Below are 11785 nucleotides of genomic sequence, written 5' to 3'. Positions count from 1 at the left end.
TTTCTGTTGTCATCAGCATCATCAGTCATTATCTGGCCAGGAAAATAGAAATAACCATAGGTATTTCAAGCAATCATAATTTAATTCAGAGACTTGGTAATATGTATTGGAAGAGCTAAAAACCACCAAGGGCTCTAGGTAACACTATTTTTTCTTTTGCTTCTCTAGCCTCGGATATGATTTTCTCTTCTATCCTAGGAATTTTATTTTATTTTTCTTTCTAACTATGGAATGCTTCATGAATTTGTAGGTCATCCTTGTGCAGGGGCCATGCTAATTTTCTCTGTATCATCCCAATTTTAGTATACACTGAGTGGCCAGATTATTATGATCTCTGAAAGCATAATCATCTGACCACTCAGTGTATATGCTGCTGAAGTGAGCACAGGACTAGGAATTTTAGAGTGGGATGGCGTATTATGTTTTTATAGTTGAAAAGCTCTGCTAATTCTTATTTTGGCATATATATCCAGCTAGTAAACTACTTTTTAAAAAATACGACGGCAATCTATTATTAAGGGATAAACTGAAACATCTTCAATTAAAATCAATTTGAACAGAAGTATTGATTTCCAAAGGCACTGGGCATCATTTAGCAGCTAAATTGAGAGATAAAGGTTTCTTAATATAATATTAGTTAGTATAAGGATGCTTTATCAAATAAAAGAAAAACTTGCATAATTTTTAGTTTCTATTCCTTCATTTCATTAAGGTCGTTCATTGGAAATTGGTCATTTTTTAATGGATAGCAAGGCTCAGTAGCTGAGCAATAGGCTTGAAAATTCTGGTATGAGAGTTTTAAGGTTTAATTTTGGCTAAATGCTTTACTGAGTGACCCTATAAAAGTTATTTTAAATGGTGACATAAAACTAGATGGAGAGATTTCCCCCTTACGTCTATAGTTATTTCTGCCTTGTCAATCCTCCTATTTGTAAATATCCTGAACAAAATTAGAAAGTGTCTGAGGAGACAATTTGGTTTCTGAGATCCTTTATTCATTTATAAATGACTGTACATTAGATCAAAATAAGTAAAAAAGATTTGGAGTTTTGTCTTAAGTTGTTTTTTGACAGCTGAATAAATGTTGATGAAAGTTTTGTTAAAGGCATAAATTTCATCCCTTGTTGCATAACAACCTCAAGGTTTAGCTATGCCTTATCACAGGGATTGTAAACTCAAGTGCCTAAATGAGTAAAACAGGTAAATAGGATCAATTAAGCTTTTGGCACAGTCTTGTATTTTCATATATATGTGCAGATCTACCAATAGTTAAATAAATCCAAATATATATGTAAAATCTCATGACTTTTAAATGTTGACAAAAAGTTTAAAGTATTTTTAAAATCACCATGGAATAAACAAAATCTATTGGGTGGTTTGGATTTGGCCCAAAGGACCCGACTTGCAAATTGTTGATAATGTAGATGGAATAGGATGCAGGGTGTAAACTGATGGCTTGTGTATCCAACTGACCTTGCTCAGGAACCATTATTTTGAGCTGACAACAGCCTCTTGCATTGCATTAAATAAACACTCACTATATAGTATGTCATATATTATGCTTTTTCATATGCATTACCTTGTTTAAAACATGATTCTTACTAGTTAGTTAATTTTCCATGTTTTATTTATTTTTTCAGCTTTATTGAGAAATAATTGGTAAATAACATTGTGTACGTTTAAGGTGTACAATGTGTTGATTTGATACATTTCTATACTGCAAAAATGATTACCACCACAGCATTAGGTAACAGCTCCATCAAGTCACATAGTTACCATTTGTTTTTGTTGTGAGAACATGTAAGATCTCCTCTCTTAGCATCTTTTAAGTATGTAATACAGTATTATTATTTGCTATAATCACCATGCTGTACATAAAGTTCCCAGAACTTCTTACTCTTATAACTAGAAATCTGTACCCTTGGACCAATATCTTCCCATTTCCCCCAGCTCGACATCCCTTGGTATCCATCACTCTACTCTCTGTTTCTCAGAGTTAAGCTTTTTTTAGATTCCACATATAAGTGATATCATACAGTACTTTTCTGTTTCTCTCTTACAAGTTAGTTATTATTATCCCAATTTTAAACATTAGTAAGTACCAGAAAAGGATTCAAATTGGATCTGATGATTCCAAAGCTTATCTCATAATGATTCTACCATACAAACTTTTTAGAAACTCCAGGGTTATAATATATACAAAATTTACAGACCAGGCTAATGGTATCCTGAGATGCTGAAAGGAAGAGAAATGGTGAGAATATTGTTGTAAGGCTCATGGAAAGAATGTAAACCAAAGAATGATTCCAACATTTTTTTCTATGCTATTTATTTTCTACCCACCCAACTCTATCAGAGACCGAGAGACCCTATCAGTTACCAACCCATCTCATATCTTGGACTTATTTTTTTCTACTCCCCATCAACTTTCAATGCTTACTCTCTCTTCTTTAATGAATAATACAAATAATAGTAACTCCCTTGTCTCAATATCCTCTTCCAGCTACTGCTCTATATCCTGCCTTTCATAACCAAACTTGTAGAATGAGTTGTTTGTGTTCTTTATCACCATTTCTTCACCTTTTGTACATTATTTAATCCATTTATTTGACTTCTATCCCCAATATTTCACCAAAATCACTCATTCTAAGTTCACCAATGATATACATATCACTATATATAGGCTAGTTGTTCCAGTCTTGGCTTCTAAACATTTGATGGTATTGAAAACACTGTACTTCTGAAAGAATTCTTTTCTTTTGACTGCTATTGCCTAAATTTCCTTTTATCTCTTTATTTTTCCCTCTTAATGCCCTTTGAAAGTTTACCCTCTTCTATTAGACTGAGCTCTTAATTGGTAAATTTACTCAAGACTCTATGTTAAGCCCTGGCCAGTGTGTCTCAGTTGGTTGAGCATCATCCCATGCACCAAAAGATCACCAGTTTGATTTGAGGTCAAGGCACATGCCTGGGATTGCAGTTTGGATCCACAGGAAGGGGCATGCAAGAGGAAGCCACCAATGTTTCTTTCTCACATCAATATTTCTCTCTCTTTCTCCCTCTTTTCCTCTCTCTCTCTAAGATCAATGAAAACATATTTTATAAAATACTCTTTGCTAGTATGTTAAGTCCTATTTTCTTCCTAGGGTCCCTACTATTCCTTGGCTAGCTTATATACTCTCATGGCTTTACATGCCATCTATATTTTGATATAGCTCAATTTTATACCGCAAACTTATAAATCTTCCATGATTAATACAGGTAACTACCTAACATTCTTGCTTGGATAATTAATGTGTATCTCAAATAGACATCAACAAATTTAACTGTTCTTGTCCTTCATCTTATTCTCCTCCAAAAAATATTGCCCAACTTTGGAAATGACACTATTATTCATTTAGTTTGCTTAAACCAGAAATCTAAAAGTCATTATTGTTCTTTTGCCAAAAAAAATACATTTTGGGGGAAACATACAAAATATTACCAAAAATAAAAAACAAACACATAGGCAAATATATATCAGGCAAATGCAAATAAGAATAACATTATATGAGTAGTATTAAGAGCAAAAGGAATTAAGTTGGATAAAGATTAAAAACTAATAATGGCCAACATATATTGAATGCTTGCCTTTTTCCAGGCTCTTAAAAAGCATTATTTATATCATCTTCTATTGTCATACCCCTTATAGCAAATTAGTCAATCAAGTGTTGTTGATCTTATTTCAAAATAATTTTTAACATTTTCTAATTATCTTAATCTACACTAACATCAGTCTAATCTAAGCCACTATCATCCCTCATCTACTGCAACAGACCTGAATTAGTATTCCTATATCCATATGCTTTTTTTGTATTGCTTATGTCACATACGTCTTTAAAGTGAAACATGTTCAACTTCATAAGATCACAGATGTCTTCATGTCTCCTACATAAAGATGAGTAAAAATGGTGGCATTAGACTAGACACTTCCACCAATTAGACTTCTTGCCTAATCTTTGTCTTCATTAAAAAATGAAGGCGTGAGGCAATAAAGCGGACACAAGAGCACTAAGTCGCCTAGCAGGGGAAGTCAAGCAGTATGTTTGTGAAGCTCTGCATTGAGGGCAAGGACCTCAAAGTATCACTCTGTCAAACCTCCACTATCTTTGTCTTGGAAATCTTTTTGGGAGAAAAGCAATAAAGATAATAGAGTTAAGCTATTGAAACTTTAATCCCTAGGGATTTGGGAGGCTATGTCTCAGCAGGTAATAGAATAAAAATTTGAGAGTGATAGAGAAGCATGACATAGTCCACAGGGATAGGGGGGAGCATAATGGTGAAAACCTGTGACACTGATTAGGAAAAATATAATTTTCTTAGAATAACTGCCTATATTGGAATTTGTGATTCAAGCGTGTATGCATTTACAGGGCTTTTGTAATGTTACTAATTTCTATCCCAAATGGTTGCAACTTATACTCTCACCAGTAGTGTATGAGAGTATCCATTTCACTTACGACACTTTAGTTGAGCAATTGAGTAAAAAGAAATGCTTACCTTTTGCTCATAGCTATGGCTACACTGACTCTATCCTTTTATCTCCTGTTATTCTAAAATATATCGTTCTTATTTTTTTGTTTAGTTCTATTCTTAAAGTCATCTTTATGTAAAGGAATAGACAAATAAAAACACTATCATTTTTCAAATGCTTATAGTATACCATGTACTGATCTGAAGTACTTTATAAATATTAAGTTTTTAAAAAAATTCTCAAAAAGTATCAGGGAAAACAGATTAAGCTATTTACCCACAATCTCATAAGAGCTGGCAAAACAAAGATATCAACCTAAATAATCATGCTCAAAATTCTGTGCTATAAAGCACTATGCTATACTACTACTGGGTTATTCCTTTGAATTATCAGAAGTATAATTTTTGGTTCAATTGACTACTTCATCTATATTAAAAGATTTTATTACTAGAGGCCCAGTGCATGAAATTCTTGCACGGGTAGGGTCCCTAAGCCTGGCCAGAGATCAGGGCCAATCGGGGCCTTCTGGCTGCTAGCCAGGGCCTTCCTTCCAGCTGCCATCTGGGGCCTCCCTTCCCCAGCTGTAGCTGGGACCTTCCTTCATTCCATGCCCCCCTCTGGTGGTCAGCACATGTCACAGTGAGTGATCGAACTCCCGGTCTCCTGGTCGAACTCCCGAGGGGACAATTTGCATATTAGATTTTTCTATATATAGATTATTATTATTTCAAGGTCTTGAGTCTATTATACAAATTAAATTTGCTTAACATTTGATGCTTACTATAACTAATACAACTTTAAAAAATCTTGAGGCTACATACCATTTCCTAACAAATAAATTAATCTTCAGTTCTACTATATAATTTTTATATATCTCCAATTTTAAGACTCTAATTCCATCCTATGGCAGTTATTTATACCATTTGTTAGTTCTAAATTGTACCAATTACTATCACTATATAGACAACTATTTGAGTATAATTATAATAGGACTTGAGGAAGCAGTCTCATTAATATTACCACGCATGACTATATATTCCTTTCAACCATTAATTTTAATTTTAAATCCTATCCAATCTCAAACCTTGTTGTATTCATATTGTTACTAGTTATAGTTTTCTGGTTTTAAATTGATGATAGTAATAACTAACATATCTGTAATATTTTTCACATATTATTTCATTATTCTCCATAATAGCCCCATGACGTAGGTCTATTATTGTTATTATCCTAATCATCATAGAGATAACAAGACATTCTTTAAATGATTCAGCCAGTGAAATGACAGAACCAAGATTTATTTATTTATTTATTTATTTAAATAAATCTTTATTGTTCGGATTATTACAATTGTTTCTCCTTTTTCCCCCCCCATATCTCCCCATCACCCGGTTCCCTCCCCCCCGTTGTCCTTATCCATAGGTGTATGATTTTTGTCCAGTCTCTTCCCATACCCCCCACACAGACACCCCTTTCCCCCTGAGAATTATCAATCCACTCCCATTCTATGCCTCTAATTCTATTATGTTCACCAGTTTATTCTGTTCCTCAGATTTTTAATTCACTTGATTTTTAGAGTAATTGTTGATAGATGTTTGTTGTTCATAATTTTTATCTTTACTTTTTTCTTCTTTTTCCTCTTTTTAAAGAATACCTTTCAGCATTTCATATAATACTGGTTTGGTGGTGATGAACTCCTTTAGCTTTTTCTTATCTGTGAAGCTCTTTATCTGCCCTTCAATTCTGAATGATAACTTTGCTGGGTAGAGTAGTCTTGGTTGTAGGTTCTTGCTATTCATCACTTTGAATATTTCTTGCCATTCCCGTCTGGCCTGTATAGTTTCTGTTGAGAAATCAGCTGACAGTCGTATGGGTGCTCCCTTGTAGGTAATTAACTGTTTTTCTCTTGCTGCTTGTAAGATTCTCTCTTTGTCTTTTGCTCTTGGCATTTTAATTATGATGTGTCTTGGTGTGGTCCTCTTTGGATTCCTCTTGTTTGGAGTTCTGTGCGCTTCCTGAACTTGTAAGTCCATTTCTTTCACCAGGTAGGGGAAGTTTTCTGTCATTATTTCTTCAAATAGGTTTTCAGTATCTTGCTCTCTCTCTTCTGGCACCCCAAAAATTCAGATATTGGTACGCTTAAAGCCATCCTGGAGGCTCCTTATGCTATCCTCACACTTTTGGATTCTTCTTTCTTTCTGCCTCTCTGGTTGGGTGTTTTTTTCTTCCTCATATTCCAGCTCTTTGGTTTGACTCTTCGGGTGCGGTGATCTACTCTGTATATTCTTTATTTCAGACAGTGTATGCATAATTTCTGACTGGTCCTTTTCCATTTTTTTAGTATTCTCATTTAGGTCCTTGAAGGTCTCTTCAAGTTCCTCAGCGGTTTTTAGAAGATTCTTGATTAACCTTATAACTATGGTTCTGAACACTGTGTCGTCCATTAGTTTGCTTTCATCTATCTCTCCTACTTGTGACATACTCCGATGTCTCCACATTTTGGCTGCCTCCCTGTTTTGATGGAGTGGCTTTGTGTGGTCGGTGACCTATAGGGCCCGGTAGCTCAGCTTCCCCAATCACCCTAGGTGGTCGCTCTTGGTACTCCCCTTTGTGGGCTGAGTGGAAAGTCTTGGTGAAGTTAAAAGCCCTGATTGCTGTTGGTACACTGGGAGGAATTGACCTCCGGTCCAATTGGCTGTGAGGGCCTGCTGTCTATATAACGGAAGAATTGCTGTGCTGGAGACACAGTAGGGCTTTGGTGCTCATGACAGAAAAGTCACTCTCACTCTCCGACCGGCCGAGAGTCCCTCCCGTAGGCGTCTGGGTCCCCCGCGTGTCCCCAGAAACGAGTTCAGAGTGGTTGGGATTGTTGGTATCACTGGCGGGAGTTGATCTCCAAGCCAGTTGGCTGTGAGGATCGGCAGTGTCTCTGCTGGGAGAGCTTCTGTGCTCAGCTTGGATGGGGCGGAGTCTCAGGGTGGCGCAGACAAGCTTTGGCTTCTCCTCTGCTCTGCCCTAAGAGGGGCGGTTTCTCCGTGCCCGAATTAATGGCTGCGCGCCTCTGAGAGAAGGCAGCTTTCGAGCCTCTCCCGCTGCCTAACAGACCAGTTTCTCCCCAGCTGGGGCTCTGTTTTTCTCCCGAACGAGAAATCCAGTCACTGGGAGGGCTGTGCTCAGCTTGGATGGGGCGGAGTCTCAGGGTGGAGCATACAAACTTGGTTTCCGTCCGCGCCGCCCTAAGAGAGCCGGTTCCTCCGTGCCCGAATTAATGGCTGCGTGCCTCTGAGATAAGGCCGCTCTCAAGCCTCGTCCACTGCCAAACAGCCCAGTTTCTCCCCGACCGCAGCTGGACCTCAGTGCAGTCGGGCGGCCCTGCTTTTCTCCCAAATGAGAAAGCTAGCCACGCAGCGTCTGCTGCCCTCCCTCTCCACGCGCGCTGCGAGCGCTGCGAGCAAGCCTGCCGCGTATTCAGCCGCCCGCCCTTTCCGCGCTCACGGATCTCCGCACCTCCACAGCTCCTGAGGCTCAGCGTCCCCCTCTCTGTTTTTCTCTAGTTGTAGGTTTTTCACTCTGTCAGCTTTCCGGTGGTTCTGGACGGTGTGTGCTCTGTTTTCCAGTTGTAGTTTCAAAATTGTTGTGGTAGGCAACAGTTAGGTGTTTACCTTATGCCGCCATCTTGGTTTCTGCCAGAACCAAGATTTAAACCTAATATTTCAAAGGCCAATCTCTTCCCTCAATAAATACTTCCTCAGGACCTGGCTGAGCTGCCCAGTGAGATCCTCGGGGCCCCGGTGGCCGCCGACACCGACTTGGAGGATTTTTATGATTTCCCGTCTTACATTCAAGTCCTTTAGCCATTTTGAGAGAGGAGAACCAAGAAGGCGGCAAAGTTAAACAAATGAACTGCACCGCGCACAGCAATTTCAAAAATACAACTGGAGGACAGAGCATCTGCCACCCAGAACCACAGGAGAGCTGGCTGAATGGTGGATTTACAACTAAGAGGGAAGAGGAAAGAGCAAACTCGGAGGCGCTGAGGTGCAGAGGCGCGTGGGGGACCCAGACGCCTGCGGGGAGAGGCTGGGCTCTCGGCCTTCGTGTCAGAGAGTGGGAGTAACTTCCTTGCGGAGGTGCGCCCAGAAATCAGTGTTTGCTGCGCTGGAGTGTGGGACGAGGGGACTTGGAAATGTGGAAAGGCAGAAAAAGCAGACTTGCAGCCATTGCGGTTCGCCACACCATGGCCTGGCGGTGCCCTGAGACCCGCCCCGCCCTGGGACCCGCCCCGCTCGTTTTGCAGGCCCGCCCGGGCTCCAAGCAGCGGCTTTTGCATGTGGGTGGCCTGCCCTGTGGCAGCTTGACCAGATGAACTGCAGTTCCAGTCGGACTGCTCCAGGGCCGCTCAGGCAGGAGGAGGAAGCTGCAGTTTTTGCTGTAACTCCTGCTGAGTGGCCTCAGACAGTAGCTGACCTACACTCCATTGGAGACCCAGAAACGAGGGCATCTAGTGGTCTGTGTGAGATGACACCAGATTTCAACCACTCGCATAAGGGATACATTCAAGAGGCAGACTCAGTGAGTGCCAAAGCCTTGCTGCAACAGGTCCCAGCCCATAAACGTGTCTCCTGCACAGCAACTCTTCCTTTATAGACACAGCGGGTCCTCACAGCCAATTGGCCTGGAGGAAAATTCCTCCCAGTGACACCAACAACAATCAAGACTTAACTACACAAAGGAGGACCAAGATGGAGGCATAGGGCGGATGCCTGATTCTTGCCTACCACAACAATTTTGAAACTACAAGGGGAAAACAGAGCATACACCATCCAGAACCACCGGAGGGCTGGCTGAGCAGATGCTCTACAACTAGAATAAAATAGAGGGGTACGCGGGATGATGCTGATGCCGGTGAGCCAAAGATCACACTTTAAGAACTACGGCTCAGGCGACACAATGGCGGCCTGGAACGTGCTCGGCGCAGTTCCCCCGGCGGTCTCCGGCTGAGGGGACGGCTCCACTTGCTGCCGAGCACAGACAGACGAGCCCCTGGGATACATGGGGTGGGAGACTCCGCGCTTGCTGACCTCCGAGTCCTTCAAGAATCTCAACGCCCCGGAAGTGGCCAGGTGTGCACGCTCGGCGACCGGCCACCGCTGTAGACCCCAGCGCCGATGCAGCGACCCCGGACCAGCCCGCCACCACACACTGGGCACACCGGAGCTTCGCCGAGCCCACCGCCCAATGAGTTCTGCAGCAGCCACCCTGCAGCTCTGAGAGAATGCCCGAAGGAATTGCTGAGAGGGAATTGACCAACAGGAATTGGGATCAAGAAGACAAAGCCCCGCTGGGTCCCAGGTCCGGGTGAGGCCGCGCGCCCCTGGGTCCGGGTGAGGCTGGGTCCCGGGTCCGGGCGAGGCTGCGTGCCCCTGGGCTCGGGTGAGGTCACACGCCCCTGGGTCTAGGTGAGGCCTCACGCCCCTGGGTCTGGGTAAGGCTGGGTCCCGGGCCCCGGGTGAGGTCGCGCCCCTGGGTCCAGGAGAGGCCACACACCCCTGGGTCCGGATGAGGCTGGGTCCCGGTCCCAGGTGAGGCCGCACGACCCCGGGTCTGGGTGAGGCCGCGTGCCCCTGGGTCTGGGTGAGGCTGCATGCCCCTGTGTCCAGGTGAGGCCGCGCGCCCCCGGGACCGGGTGAGGCCGCGCACCCCTGGGTCCGGGTGAGGCCACTCGGCCCTGGGTCCGGGTGTAGCTGGACCCCGGGTCCGGGTGAGGCCGTGTGCCCCTGGGTCCGGGTGAGGCTGGGTCCCAGGTCCGGGCAAGGCTGCATGCCCCTGGGTCCAGGTGAAGCTGGATCCCGGGTGCAGGTGAGGCCGTGCGCCCCTGGATCCGGGGGAGGCTGGGTCCCGGGTCTGGGTGAGGCCACCCCCTGGGTCCGGGTGAGGCTATGCGCACCTAGGTCCAGGTGAGGCTGCATCCTGGGCCCAGGTGAGGCCGTGCGCCCCTGGATCTGGGTGAGGCCACGCGACCCTGGGTCCGGGAGAGACCACGCGTCCCTGGGTCCGGGTGAAGCCAGATCCCGGGTCCGGGTGAGGCCGTGTACCCCTGGATCTGGGTGAGGCTGGGTCCCGAGCCTGGGTGAGGCCGCGCACCCCTGGGTCTGGGAGAGGCCACTCGCCCCTGGGTCCGGGTGAGGCCATGCGTCCCTGGGTCCGGGTGAAGCTGGATCCCGGGTCCGGGTGAGGCCGTGTGCCCCTGGATCCGGGTGAGGCTGGGTCCCGGGTCCGGGTGAGGCCGCGCGCACCTGGGTCCGGGTGAGGCCATGCGCCCCTGGGTCCGGGTGAGGCCATGCGCCCCTGAGTCCGGGTGAAGCCGTGTCCCTGGGTCCGGCCGAGACCAAACCAGAGGGAGTCGGACCTGCATTACCACCATTTGTCCACCATCCAGAGCTGAAAAGTCAGTGCCGTCATGTACACATAAGGAACTGGTGGACATTGAAATTGGGTCTCAAAAGAACTGTTGGTCCAGAAAGAAACTCACTACAGACTGATTCATTTGCCTGTCAGCATAACTATTATTGCTCATCTCACATTCAGTTCTTATAAGTATATTTCTAGTGACACGTGATCTCGCTCATCTAGGGGAAGTGATGAACAACATAGACTGATGAACAAGAACAGAACCAGAAACAAGGAGGCAATGATCAGACTATCGGGCCTCAGAGGGAGGGTAGGGGAGGGTGGGGGGAGGCGGGAGAGATCAACCAAAGGACTTGTGTGCATGCATACGAGCCTTACCAACGGTTAAGGACAACAGTTGGGTGGGTGAATCCGTGCGGAGGGGTGTGGGATGGGAATGGGGGGATGAGGACAAATATGTGACACCTTAATCAATAAAGAAATTAAAAAATAAATACTTCCTCAAAATTTGAAGGAGGCTAACAAGCAATAAAATGATCAAATGAGAAGCAAAAGAGCTAATTGATGAATCAGTCAGCTGGAATTCAAACACTAACTAACCTTCAGATGGCCTCAGACATAGTGACACAGTAAATTATGAGAATTTTACTTGAGGATATACTGTGATCCTCTTTTACGAAGAACACCTATCTCATTATGGGGTTCAACTGGAAATGTAGAGAGCAGCCAATATTAATCAAGGGGCAGAGGGTTTTTGTTTTGTTTTGAGCTTGTTTTTACTTGAAAGCAATATATTTCCTTGTACATTTCTTTATTACTTTTCTATCTTTTTTCCATCTGTTAAATTTTATTGTGAGGAGA

General features: G+C 43.8%; 1 non-coding gene across 1 annotated transcript; it reads right to left on the bottom strand.

The window, feature by feature from the left end:
• Positions 1–220: 220 nt before the first annotated feature.
• On the bottom strand, positions 221–322 carry LOC114227024 (U6 spliceosomal RNA). The gene has a single exon (XR_003613108.1). It is a non-coding gene; the product is annotated as a U6 spliceosomal RNA (small nuclear RNA).
• Between the last annotated feature and the right edge of the window lie 11463 nt (positions 323–11785).

This window comes from Eptesicus fuscus, chromosome 1, assembly GCF_027574615.1.
Source record: "Eptesicus fuscus isolate TK198812 chromosome 1, DD_ASM_mEF_20220401, whole genome shotgun sequence".
Classification (NCBI taxonomy): Eukaryota; Metazoa; Chordata; class Mammalia; order Chiroptera; family Vespertilionidae; genus Eptesicus; species Eptesicus fuscus.
Note: the sequence above shows the minus strand (reverse complement) of the source record. Positions and strands in the feature narration are given on the sequence as shown.